At 41.3% G+C, this 13,039-nt stretch overlaps 1 pseudogene; it reads right to left on the bottom strand.

Annotated features, from left to right (window-relative positions):
- Nucleotides 1-1,584: 1,584 nt before the first annotated feature.
- The window catches only part of LOC124028657, a 24,672-nt pseudogene continuing 13,217 nt past the window's right edge, over nt 1,585-13,039 (bottom strand).

Raw genomic sequence — 13,039 nt, 5'->3', positions numbered from 1 at the left:
TCAGAGCTCGGTTCTAGGTCCTCCTCTCCTCTCTCAGAGCTCGGTTCTAGTCCTCTCCTCTCTCAGAGCTCGGTTCTAGGTCCTCCTCTCCTCTCTCAGAGCTCGGTTCTAGGTCCTCCTCTCCTCTCTCAGAGCTCGGTTCTAGTCCCTCTCCTCTCTCAGAGCTCGGTTCTAGTCCCTCTCCTCTCTCAGAGCTCGGTTCTAGTCCCTCTCCTCTCTCAGAGCTCGGTTCTAGTCCCTCTCCTCTCTCGGTTCTAGTCTCCTCTCCTCTCTCAGAGCTCGGTTCTAGTCCCTCTCCTCTCTCCAGAGCTCGGTTCTAGTCCCTCTCCTCTCTCAGAGCTCGGTTCTAGGTCCTCCTCTCCTCTCTCAGAGCTCGGTTCTAGTCCCTCTCCTCTCTCAGAGCTCGGTTCTAGTCCCTCTCCCTCTCTCAGAGCTCGGTTCTAGTCCCTCTCCTCTCTCAGAGCTCGGTTCTAGTCCCTCTCCTCTCTCAGAGCTCGGTTCTAGTCCCTCTCCTCTCTCAGAGCTCGGTTCTAGTCCCTCTCCTCTCTCAGAGCTCGGTTCTAGTCCTCTCTCCTCTCTCAGAGCTCGGTTCTAGTCCCTCTCCTCTCTCAGAGCTCGGTTCTAGTCCCTCTCCTCTCTCAGAGCTCGGTTCTAGTCCCTCTCCTCTCTCAGAGCTCGGTTCTAGTCCCTCTCCTCTCTCAGAGCTCGGTTCTAGTCCCTCTCCTCTCTCAGAGCTCGGTTCTAGTCCCTCTCCTCTCTCAGAGCTCGGTTCTAGTCCCTCTCCTCTCTCAGAGCTCGTTCTAGTTCTCTCTCAGGCACCGGTTCCCTCTCCTCTCTCAGAGCTCGGTTCTAGTCCTCTCCTCTCTCAGAGCTCGGTTCTAGTCCCTCTCCTCTCTCAGAGCTCGGTTCTAGTCCCTCTCCTCTCTCAGAGCTCGGTTCCCCTCTCCTCTCTCAGAGCTCGGTTCTAGTCCCTCTCCTCTCTCAGAGCTCGGTTCTAGTCCTCCTCTCCTCTCTCAGAGCTCGGTTCTAGTCCCTCTCCTCTCTCAGAGCTCGGTTCTAGTCCCTCTCCTCTCTCAGAGCTCGGTTCTAGTCCCTCTCCTCTCTCAGTCCTCCTCTCCTCTCTCAGAGCTCGGTTCTAGTCCCTCTCCTCTCTCAGAGCTCGGTTCTAGTCCCTCTCCTCTCTCAGAGCTCGGTTCTAGTCCCTCTCCTCTCAGAGCTCGGTTCTAGTCCCTCTCCTCTCTCAGAGCTCGGTTCTAGTCCCTCTCCTCTCTATACACCAAGTCACTCGGCTCCGTCAAAACCACATGCAGATGACACTCAATTACTTTTCCATGTGTGTGTGTGTGTGTGTGTGTGTGTGTGTGTGTGTGTGTGTGTGTGTGTGTGTGTGTGTGTGTGTGTGTGTGTGTGTGTGTGTGTGTGTGTGTGTGTGTGTGTGTCCGCGTGTGTGTGTGTGTGTGTGTGTGTGTGTGTGTGTGTGTGTGTGTGTGTGTGTGTGTGTGTGTGTGTGTGTGTGTGTGTGTGTGTGTGTGTGTGTGTGTGTGTGTGTGTGTGTGTGTGTGTGTGTGTGTGTGTGTGTCTCACCCTTGTCCATGAGCTGGTTGAAGAAGATACGTTGGAGAAGAAGAAGAGGTAGGAGAACATCTGGGCCTGGACCTCTGGGTGGACCTGGTACCCCTGGAGTAGCTCCTGACTGCACTGGAGCACCTGGAGGGACAGACAGACACACACACACACACACACACACACACACACACACACACACACACACACACACACACACACACACACACACACACACACACACACACACACACACACAACACACACACACATGGACAGACACACACACACACACACACACACACACACACACACACACACACACACACACACACACACACACACACACACACACACACACACACACAACAAAGTGACAGAAACGTAAAAATGTATCATGCCAAATATATTCCATGCAGGAATAATGTGTGTGTCTGTCCATGTGTGTGTGTGTGTGTGTGTGTGTGTGTGTGTGTGTGTGTGTCTGTCCGTGTGTGTGTGTGTGTGTGTGTCTGTCTATGTGTGTGTGTGTGTCTGTCCATGTGTGTGTGGTACCTGCAGGACCCTGCGAACGGGCTCAGGAAAGCCTGTACCTCCTCTCCAGCAGGGTTCAGAGCTGTCCACCGGGAACGGGTTACAGTCCAGTAGACCAGGAAGTACTACGTACAGGGACTGGAACACAGACACACACACGCACACACGGAGACACACACACGGAGACACACACACAAGTTAGCTACGGACACACGTTAGCAATACACACATGTTAGCGACACACACATGTTAGCGATACACACATGTTAGCGACACACACATGTTAGCGATACACACATGTTAGCGACACACACACGTTAGCAATACACACATGTTAGCGACACACACACGTTAGCAATACACACATGTTAGCGACACACAGACGTTAGCGACACACACATTAGCTACCAACAGACCTAGACAGACATGACCTCTATCCTCAGTGGAGAGGTAGACAGACATGACCTCTATCCTCAGTGGTGAGGTAGACAGACATGACCTCTATCCTCAGTGGTGAGGTAGACAGACATGACCTCTATCCTCAGTGGTGAGGTAGACAGACATGACCTCTATCCTCAGTGGTGAGGTAGACAGACATGACCTCTATCCTCAGTGGTGAGGTAGACAGACATGACCTCTAATCACCAAGGTAACTGTTACCTTGGTGATTTAGTATGCAGAGTAACAGTTACCATAGTGATGTAAAATATACAGAGTAACAGTTACCTTGGTGATGTAGTAGACACATTGCTGGAAGGTGTACATGATCACTTCCTCCAGGATGGTCATAGCCTCCTCATTGGCTGAGATGGTCGCCGATAGCAACGACTCCTTGGAACCTGAATATAAAGATATGTATAAACAATATAAAATATATAGTGCCTTTGGAAAGTATTCAAACTCCTTGACTTATAACCACATTTTGCTGCGTTGCAGCTTGAATTTAAATTTAATTAAATTGAGATTTTGTGTCACAGACATACACACAGTTCATGTAATGTACCCAAGGAGAGTTTCCAGAACTTTCTGACAATGAAAAACTGATGAGAAGAGAAAGAAAAAGAGAAGGAGAGAATGAGAGAGAGAGGAGAGAGAGATAGGAGAGAGAGAGAGAGGTGAGAGAGAGAAGGAGAGAGAGAAGGAGAGAGTGAGCGAGGTGATGAGCGAGGCGAGAGAGAGAGAGAGGTGAGAGAGAGAAGGAGAGAGAGACAGAGAGAGAGAGAGAGAGAGAGAGACAGAGGGTGAGAGAGAAGGAGAGGGTGAGCGAGGAGAGAGAGTGAGCGAGAGAGAGAGAGAGAGAGAGAGAGAGAGAGACAGAGAGAGAGAGAGAGAGAGAGAGAGAGAGAGAGAGAGAGAGAGAGAGAGAGAGAGAGGAGAGAGAGAGAGAGAGAAAGAGAGAGAGAGAGAGAGAGGAGAGAGAGAGAGAGGAGAGAGAGAGAGCGAGGCGAGAGAGAGAGAGAGAGAGAGAGAGAGAGAGAGAGAGAGAGAGAGAGAGAGAGAGAGAGAGAGAGAGAGAGGAGAGAGCGAGAGAGAGAGAGAGAGAGAGAGAGAGAGAGACAGAGAGAGAGAGAGAGGAGAGAGTGAGCGAGGCGAGAGAGAGAGAGAGAGAGAGAGAGAGAGAGAGAGAGAGAGAGAGAGTGAGCGAGAGAGAGAGAGAGAGAGAGAGAGAGAGAGAGAGAGAGAGAGAGAGAGAGAGAGAGAGGAGAGAGAGAGACAGAGAGAGAGAGAGGAGAGAGAGAGAGAGAGAGCGAGGAGAGAGAGAGAGAGAGAGCGAGGGCGAGAGAGAGAGAGAGAGAGAGAGAGAGAGAGAGAGAGAGAGAGAGAGAGAGAGAGAGAGAGAGAGAGAAAGAAGAGAGAGAGAGAGAGAGAGAGAGAGAGAGAGAGAGAGAGAGAGAGACAGAGAGAGAGAGAGAGGAGAGAGAGAGAGAGAGAGCGAGAGAGAGAGAGAGAGAGAGAGAGAGAGAGAGAGAGAGAGAGAGAGAGAGAGAGAGAGAGAGAGAGAGAGAGAGAGAGAGAGGAGAGAGTGAGCGAGGCGAGAGAGAGAGAGAGAGAGAGAGAGAGAGAGAGAGAGAGAGAGAGAGAGAGAGAGAGAGAGAGAGAGAGAGAGAGAGAGAGAGGTGAGAGAGAGAGAGAGAGAGAGAGAGAGAGAGAGAGAGAGAGAGAGAGAGAGAGAGAGAGAGAGAGAGAGAGAGAGAAAGAGAGAGGTGTGAGAGAGACAGAGAGACTAGTACATTCTATGTCACAATGAATAATGGCTGCTGAACCTAGACATCCCAGAAGACTCTCCTTGTGAGTGTGTACCTTTAGAGTCGAGCGTCTCTATGCCCTGTGTGTATGCTGGGGCCTTCTGTTGGATGAAGTACAGGATCTCTATACTGTTGGACATCCAGAAGAATACGACCTGCAGGTCTGGGATCAGATCACTGATGGACAAGAGAGACAGGGAGGCCGGGTCCTGACTGGAGAGAGGAGAGAGAGAGGAGAGAGAGAGAGAGAGGAGACAGGAGAGGAGAGAGAGAGAAAGAGAGAGGAGAGAGAGAGGAGAGAGAGAGGAGAGAGAGACAGGAGAGGAGAGAGAGAGAGGAGAGAGACAGGAGAGGAGAGAGAGAGTGGGGAGAAGGGAGAGAGGGGAGAGAGACAGGAGAGAGACAGGAGAGGAGAGAGAGGGAGAGAGAGACAGGAGAGGAGAGAGAGAGGAGGGGAGAAAGGAGAGAGAGAGATACAGTAGAGGAGAGAGAGAGGAGATAGAGACAGGGGAGGAAAGAGACAGGAGGGGAGAAAGGAGAGAGGGGAGAGTGAGAGGAAAGAGAGGAGAGAGAGAGAGCATAGCTTTGCTATTGAGGAATGACCATATTAGAGACACATATTTCCCTCAGATTACACAGATCCACAAAGAATTTGAAAACAAACCCAATTTTGATAAACTCCCATATCTACTGGGTGAAATACCACAGTGTCCCATCACAGCAACAAGATTTGTGACCTGTTGCCACGAGAAAAGGGCAACCAGTGAAGAACAAACACCACTGCAAATACAACCCATATTTATGTTGATTTATTTTCCCTTGTGTACTTTAACTATTTGTACAACACTGTATATATATATATATATAATATATATATAATATATATATGTATAATATGACATTAGTAATGTCTTTATTGTTTTGAAATGGTTGTGATGTTTACTGTAAATTTTTATTGTTTATATTCACTTGTGTTTATTATTCGTTCCACTTGCTTTGAAAACATGTTTCCCAACTTCCAATAAAGCCCCTTGAATTGAATTCAATTGAGAGGAGAATGAGGGGTCACGCACACACACACACACACACACACACACACACACACACACACACACACACACACACACACACACACACACACACACACACACACACACACACACACACACACACACACACACACACACACACACACACACACACACACACACACACACACACACACACACACACACAGTGCTACAAGGCGGAATATGATACTCACTGCTGAGCTTGCTTCTGTGCCAATTCCTTTGTCTTCTCCTGAAACACGCTGCAATTAGAAGCTCATCAAAGATTTAACAGGTGGGTCTTACATTCTCTCTCTCTCTATGAAAAAGAAAAGTCTCTCTCTAACTAGGTCTGTCTTACACACACACACACACACACACACACACACACACACACACACACACACACACACACACACACACACACACACACACACACACACACACACACACACACACACACACACACACACACACACACACACACACACACACACACACACACACACACACATAAACACACTCACACACACACACACGGTCTTCTAGCTATCATCGATCCACCTTTCATTTTCCATTTGTTTTGTCTTGTCTTCCATCACACCTGGTTTCAATTCCATCATTACATGTTGTGTATTTAACCCTCTGTTTCCGCACGTGGCAGAAAAACAGCCCCAAAGCATGATGTTTCCACCCCCATGCTTCACAGTAGGTATGGTGTTCTTTGGATGCAACTCAGCATTCTTTGTCCCCCAAACACAGCGAGTTGAGTTTTTACCAAAAAGCCTCATTAAAGGTGTTCGGAAGGAAGACATTTTAAATTGACATTGATTGTTTGTTCTGTTTTCTCTGACCTCTCGATGAGATCTGCATAATTAATCAGCTTCCTATAACACAGGAGAGAAGGCTGCTGCTAGCTCACTAACACTGTAGGTGACTATAACACAGGAGAGAAGGCTGCTGCTAGCTGTTAGCTCACTAACACTGTAGGTGACTATAACACAGGAGAGAAGGCTGCTGCTAGCTGTTAGCTCACTAACACTGTAGGTGACTATAACACAGGAGAGAAGGCTGCTGCTAGCTGTTAGCTCACTAACACTGTAGGTGACTATAACACAGGAGAGAAGGCTGCTGCTAGCTGTTAGCTCACTAACACTGTAGGTGACTATAACACAGGAGAGAAGGCTGCTGCTAGCTGTTAGCTCACTAACACTGTAGGTGACTATAACACGGGAGAGAAGGCTGCTGCTAGCTCACTAACACTGTAGGTGACTATAACACAGGAGAGAAGGCTGCTGCTAGCTAACTAACACTGTAGGTGACTATAACACAGGAGAGAAGGCTGCTGCTAGCTGCTAGCTCACTAACACTGTAGGTGACTATAACACAGGAGAGAAGGCTGCTGCTAGCTGCTAGCTCACTAACACTGTAGGTGACTATAACACAGGAGAGAAGGCTGCTGCTAGCTCACTAACACTGTAGGTGACTATAACACAGGAGAGAAGGCTGCTGCTAGCTGTTAGCTCACCAACACTGTAGGTGACTATAACACAGGAGAGAAGGCTGCTGCTAGCTGCTAGCTCACTAACACTGTAGGTGACTATAACACAGGAGAGAAGGCTGCTGCTAGCTGACTAACACTGTAGGTGACTATAACACAGGAGAGAAGGCTGCTGCTAGCTGTTAGCTCACTAACACTGTAGGTGACTATAACACAGGAGAGAAGGCTGCTGCTAGCTGCTAGCTCACTAACACTGTAGGTGACTATAACACACCCTCTCTCTGTCTAACCCCTGAACCCTAACCCTCTCTCTGTCTAACCCCTGAACCCTAACCCTCTCTCTGTCTAACCCCTGAACCCTAACCCTCTCTCTGTCTAACCCTGAACCCTAACCCTCTCTCTGTCTAACCCCTGAACCCTAACCCTCTCTCTGTCTAACCCCTGAACCCCAACCTCTACTCTACTCTACTCTACTCTGTCTAACCCCTGAATCCTAACCCCTACTCTACTCTGTCTAACACCTGAATCCTAACCCCTACTCTGTCTAACCCCTGAATCCTAACCCCTCGTGTTTATAAGAAGTTGAAGTTACACCACAAGTTCAGCAACAGTTAAGAGTTGAAACCATTCAGATCCTGTAATCTGATCAATTCCCCTCAGCAAGTCAACCAGAATAATGATCTTAAACCATAAAACAAAGGCCTTATTATTAGTGATGTGCACTTCGTCAACGACTAGAGCTTTTAGACTCTTTTAACCGACTCCAGAGTCATGATTCGTTTTACCAACTCCAGAGTCATGATTCGTTTTTACCGACTCCAGAGTCATGATTCGTTTTCACCGACTCCAGAGTCATGATTCGTTTTTACCGACTCCAGAGTCATTATTCGTTTTTACAGACTCCAGAGTCATGATTCGTTTTTACAGACTCCAGAGTCATGATTCGTTTTCACCGACTCCAGAGTCATGATTCGTTTTTACCGACTCCAGAGTCATGATTCGTTTTTACCGACTACAGAGTCATGATTCGTTTTTACCGACTCCAGAGTCATGATTCATTTTCACCGACTCCAGAGTCATGATTCGTTTTACCAACTCCAGAGTCATGATTTGTTTTTACCGACTCCAGAGTCACGATTCGTTTTTACCGACTCCAGAGTCATAACTGACTTGCCCCTCCAACTCCTTCCAAACCCCTCCCTCTCCATCTAGGCCCCTCCTACCCCTTCTAAACCCCTCCCTCTCCACCTAAACCTCTCCAACCCCTTCCAAACCCCTCCCTCTCCCTCTGCTACCCCTTCCAAACCCCTCCCTCCCAGTCTAGGCCCCTCCCTCTCACCCAGGAGACGGTCTGTATGCATCGTACTATCTTCAGCAGCAATTTGCCGAAGCAGCCTGGTGGGAAGGCAGAAGCAGAGTGCTGTATGCAGAGACACAGCAGGTAGGCAGGGGCTAACTTGTGGTCGTCTCCGCCCGGCTCGATCAGAGACATGATCCTGCTCACCAGGGCGTCCTCGTGGGCCTGATCGGAATGAAACGATTCAGGTCAGTTTGATTCAGTTCGGTTAAACTCGACTGAATAAACATTGGGGCAAAACTATTCCTGGTGACATCACAGTGACATCACAGTGACATCACAGTGACATCACAGGATAAATACATTCACTGATCTACAACAACCTTTATTTACCTGCTCAAAGTCCAGCTGTAGGCGTCTCTTCTGGTTCTGTCCCGCCAAGATCGTCGTTACGACGCCTGTCCCCCCCGCCCCCCCGCCTTGGGGTTTCACCAGGTGCGGTTTGAAACTGCGCCTGGCGGGGGGGCCGGTTTGGGAGGACAACGCCCCCCTGTCCTTTAACAAAGAGCCACACGCCTTACAGGTCCCTCCCCCCTCCGTCCCACCCTCCGTCTCCACCCCCCCTCCCCCAGCCTCGTACAGCTGCCCCAGGGTTCGGAGGCGTGCCAGCGTCTGGGCGGGGAGTGGTTTGGCACCCGTTGGGTCCTTATACAGGAAGATGTAGTGGGCTCCGAACGACAGGAGGTCGCCATGGCGGAGCTGGGTGGATTGCTCGCACCGGGAGAAGTTGACCAGGACCGTCGCGTGGGGGATGGGCTCCACGGCAACGCAGGAGCGGTCGTCCCCGGTGACGGCGGCGGCGGCTGCTGAGGGGTTGTTGTTGTTGGGGGTGCTGCCATGGTGACGGGGGGCAGGGACCCGGTGGAGGCGACAGTGGAGTGGCAGGATGTCAGGAGAGGACAGGCAGATGTTTGGACGGGCTGACGGGGTCTCCTGACCCACAGTGTGCTGCTCTCTGTTCAACAGGTACACCAGGCAGTCCTGGAATATATAGCACCATATATATTATATAAACTGTATATAACACAATATATATTACATATACTATATATAACACAATATATATTATATAAACTGTATATAACACAATATATATTACAAATACTATATATATAACATAATATATATTACATATACTGTAAATATAACACAATATATATTACATATACTGTAAATATAACACAATATATATTACATATACTGTATATAGCACAATATATATTAAATATACTGTAAATATAACAATATATATTACATATACTGTATATAACACAATATATATTACATATACTGTATATAACAATATATATTACATATACTGTATATAACACAATATATATTACATATACTGTAAATATAACAATATATATTACTAATAATGTATATAACACAATATATATTAAATATACTGTAAATATAACAATATATATTACTAATAATGTATATAACACAATATATATTACTAATAATGTATATAACACAATATATATTACATATACTGTAAATATAACAATATATATTACATATACTGTATATAACACAATATATATTACATATACTGTATATAACACAATATATATTAAATATACTGTAAATATAACAATATATATTACTAATAATGTATATAACACAATATATATTACACATACTGTATATAGCACAATATATATTACACATACTGTATATAACACAATATATATTACATATACTGTATATAACACAATATATATTACATATACTGTAAATATAACAATATATATTACTAATAATGTATATAACACAATATATATTAAATATACTGTAAATATAACAATATATATTACTAATAATGTATATAACACAATATATATTACATATACTGTATATAACACAATATATATTACATATACTGTAAATATAACAATATATATTACATATACTGTATATAACACAATATATATTACATATACTGTATATAACACAATATATATTACACATACTGTATATAGCACAATATATATTACACATACTGTATATAACACAATATATATTACATATACTGTATATAACACAATATATATTACATATACTGTATATAACACAATATATATTACATATACTGTATATAACCCAATATATATTACATATACTGTAAATATAACAATATATATTACTAATAATGTATATAACACAATATATTACATATACTGTAAATATAACAATATATATTACATATACTGTATAGCAAATATAACAATATATATTACATATACTGTATATAGCACAATATATATTACATATACTGTATATAGCACAATATATATTACATATACTGTAAATATAACAATATATATTACTAATAATGTATATAACACAATATATATTACATATACTGTAAATATAACAATATATATTACATATACTGTATATAGCACAATATATATTACACATACTGTATATAACACAATATATATTACATATACTGTATATAACACAATATATATTACATATACTGTATATAACACAATATATATTACTAATAATGTATATAACACAATATATATTACATATACTGTATATAACACAATATATATTACATATACTGTATATAACACAATATATATTACATATACTGTAAATATAACAATATATATTACATATACTGTATATAACACAATATATATTACATATACTGTAAATATAACAATATATATTACATATACTGTATATAGCACAATATATATTACATATACTGTATATAGCACAATATATATTACATATACTGTATATAACACAATATATATTACATATACTGTATATAACACAATATATATAAAATATACTGTATATAACACAATATATATTACATATACTGTATATAACACAATATATATTACATATACTGTAAATATAACAATATATATTACTAATAATGTATATAACACAATATATATTAAATATACTGTAAATATAACAATATATATTACATATACTGTATATAACACAATATATATTACATATACTGTATATAACACAATATATATTACATATACTGTATATAACACAATATATATTACATATACTGTATATAACACAATATATATTACATATACTGTATATAACACAATATATATTACATATACTGTATATAACACAATATATATTACTAATAATGTATATAACACAATATATATTACATATACTGTAAATATAACAATATATATTACTAATAATGTATATAACACAATATATATTACATATACTGTAAATAACACAATATATATTAAATATACTGTAAATATAACAATATATATTACATATACTGTATATAACACAATATATATTACATATACTGTAAATATAACAATATATATTACATATACTGTATATAACACAATATATATTAAATATACTGTATATAACACAATATATATTACATATACTGTATATAACACAATATATATTACTAATAATGTATATAACACAATATATATTACATATACTGTATATAACACAATATATATTACATATACTGTATATAACACAATATATATTACATATACTGTAAATATAACAATATATATTACATATACTGTATATAACACAATATATATTACATATACTGTAAATATAACAATATATATTACATATACTGTATATAACACAATATATATTACATATACTGTATATAACACAATATATATTACACATACTGTATATAGCACAATATATATTACACATACTGTATATAACAATATATATTACATATACTGTATATAGCACAATATATATTACATATACTGTAAATATAACACAATATATATTACATATACTGTATATAACACAATATATATTACATATACTGTATATAAGACAATATATATTACATATACTGTATATAACACAATATATATTACATATACTGTATATAAGACAATATATATTACATATACTGTATATAACACAATATATATTACACATACTGTATATAACACAATATATATTAAATATACTGTATATAACACAATATATATTACATATACTGTATATAACACAATATATATTACATATACTGTAAATATAACAATATATATTACATATACTGTATATAACACAATATATATTACATATACTGTATATAACACAATATATATTACATATACTGTATATAACACAATATATATTACATATACTGTATATAACACAATATATATTAAATATACTGTATATATAACAATATATATTACATATACTGTATATAAACAGTATAAACTGCCTGTAGAAGGTCCACAACCCCTTGAACACTTTTACATTCTGCCATAACATGACACCTAAAAAGGTACTGTAGACCGACTCCATGACTTCAATGTGAAAGAAAGTTTCCGAAAAGAAAACACAACTGAAATATCAGTCAGGGTAGTGTAGTTGGGCTGTATCACCGCCTGGTACGGCAACTGCACCGCCCGCAACCACAGGGCTCTCCAGAGGGTGGTGCGTTCTCCCCAACGCATAATCAGGGGGCAAACTACCTGCCCCTCCAGGACACCTACACCACCCGATGTTACAGGAAGGCCATAAAAGGATCATCAAGGACATCAACCACCCGAGCCACTGCCTGTTCACCCCGCTATCAACCAGAAGGATCATCAAGGACAACAACCACCCGAGCCACTGCCTGTTCACCCCGCTATCATCCAGAAGGATCATCAAGGACAACAACCACCCGAGCCACTGCCTGTTCACCCCGCTATCATCCAGAAGGATCATCAAGGACAACAACCACCCGAGCCACTGCCTGTTCACCCTGCTA

The sequence above is a fragment of the Oncorhynchus gorbuscha genome, unplaced genomic scaffold (genome assembly GCF_021184085.1).
Source record: "Oncorhynchus gorbuscha isolate QuinsamMale2020 ecotype Even-year unplaced genomic scaffold, OgorEven_v1.0 Un_scaffold_4601, whole genome shotgun sequence".
In the NCBI taxonomy this organism is placed as follows: domain Eukaryota; kingdom Metazoa; phylum Chordata; class Actinopteri; order Salmoniformes; family Salmonidae; genus Oncorhynchus; species Oncorhynchus gorbuscha.
Note: the sequence above shows the minus strand (reverse complement) of the source record. Positions and strands in the feature narration are given on the sequence as shown.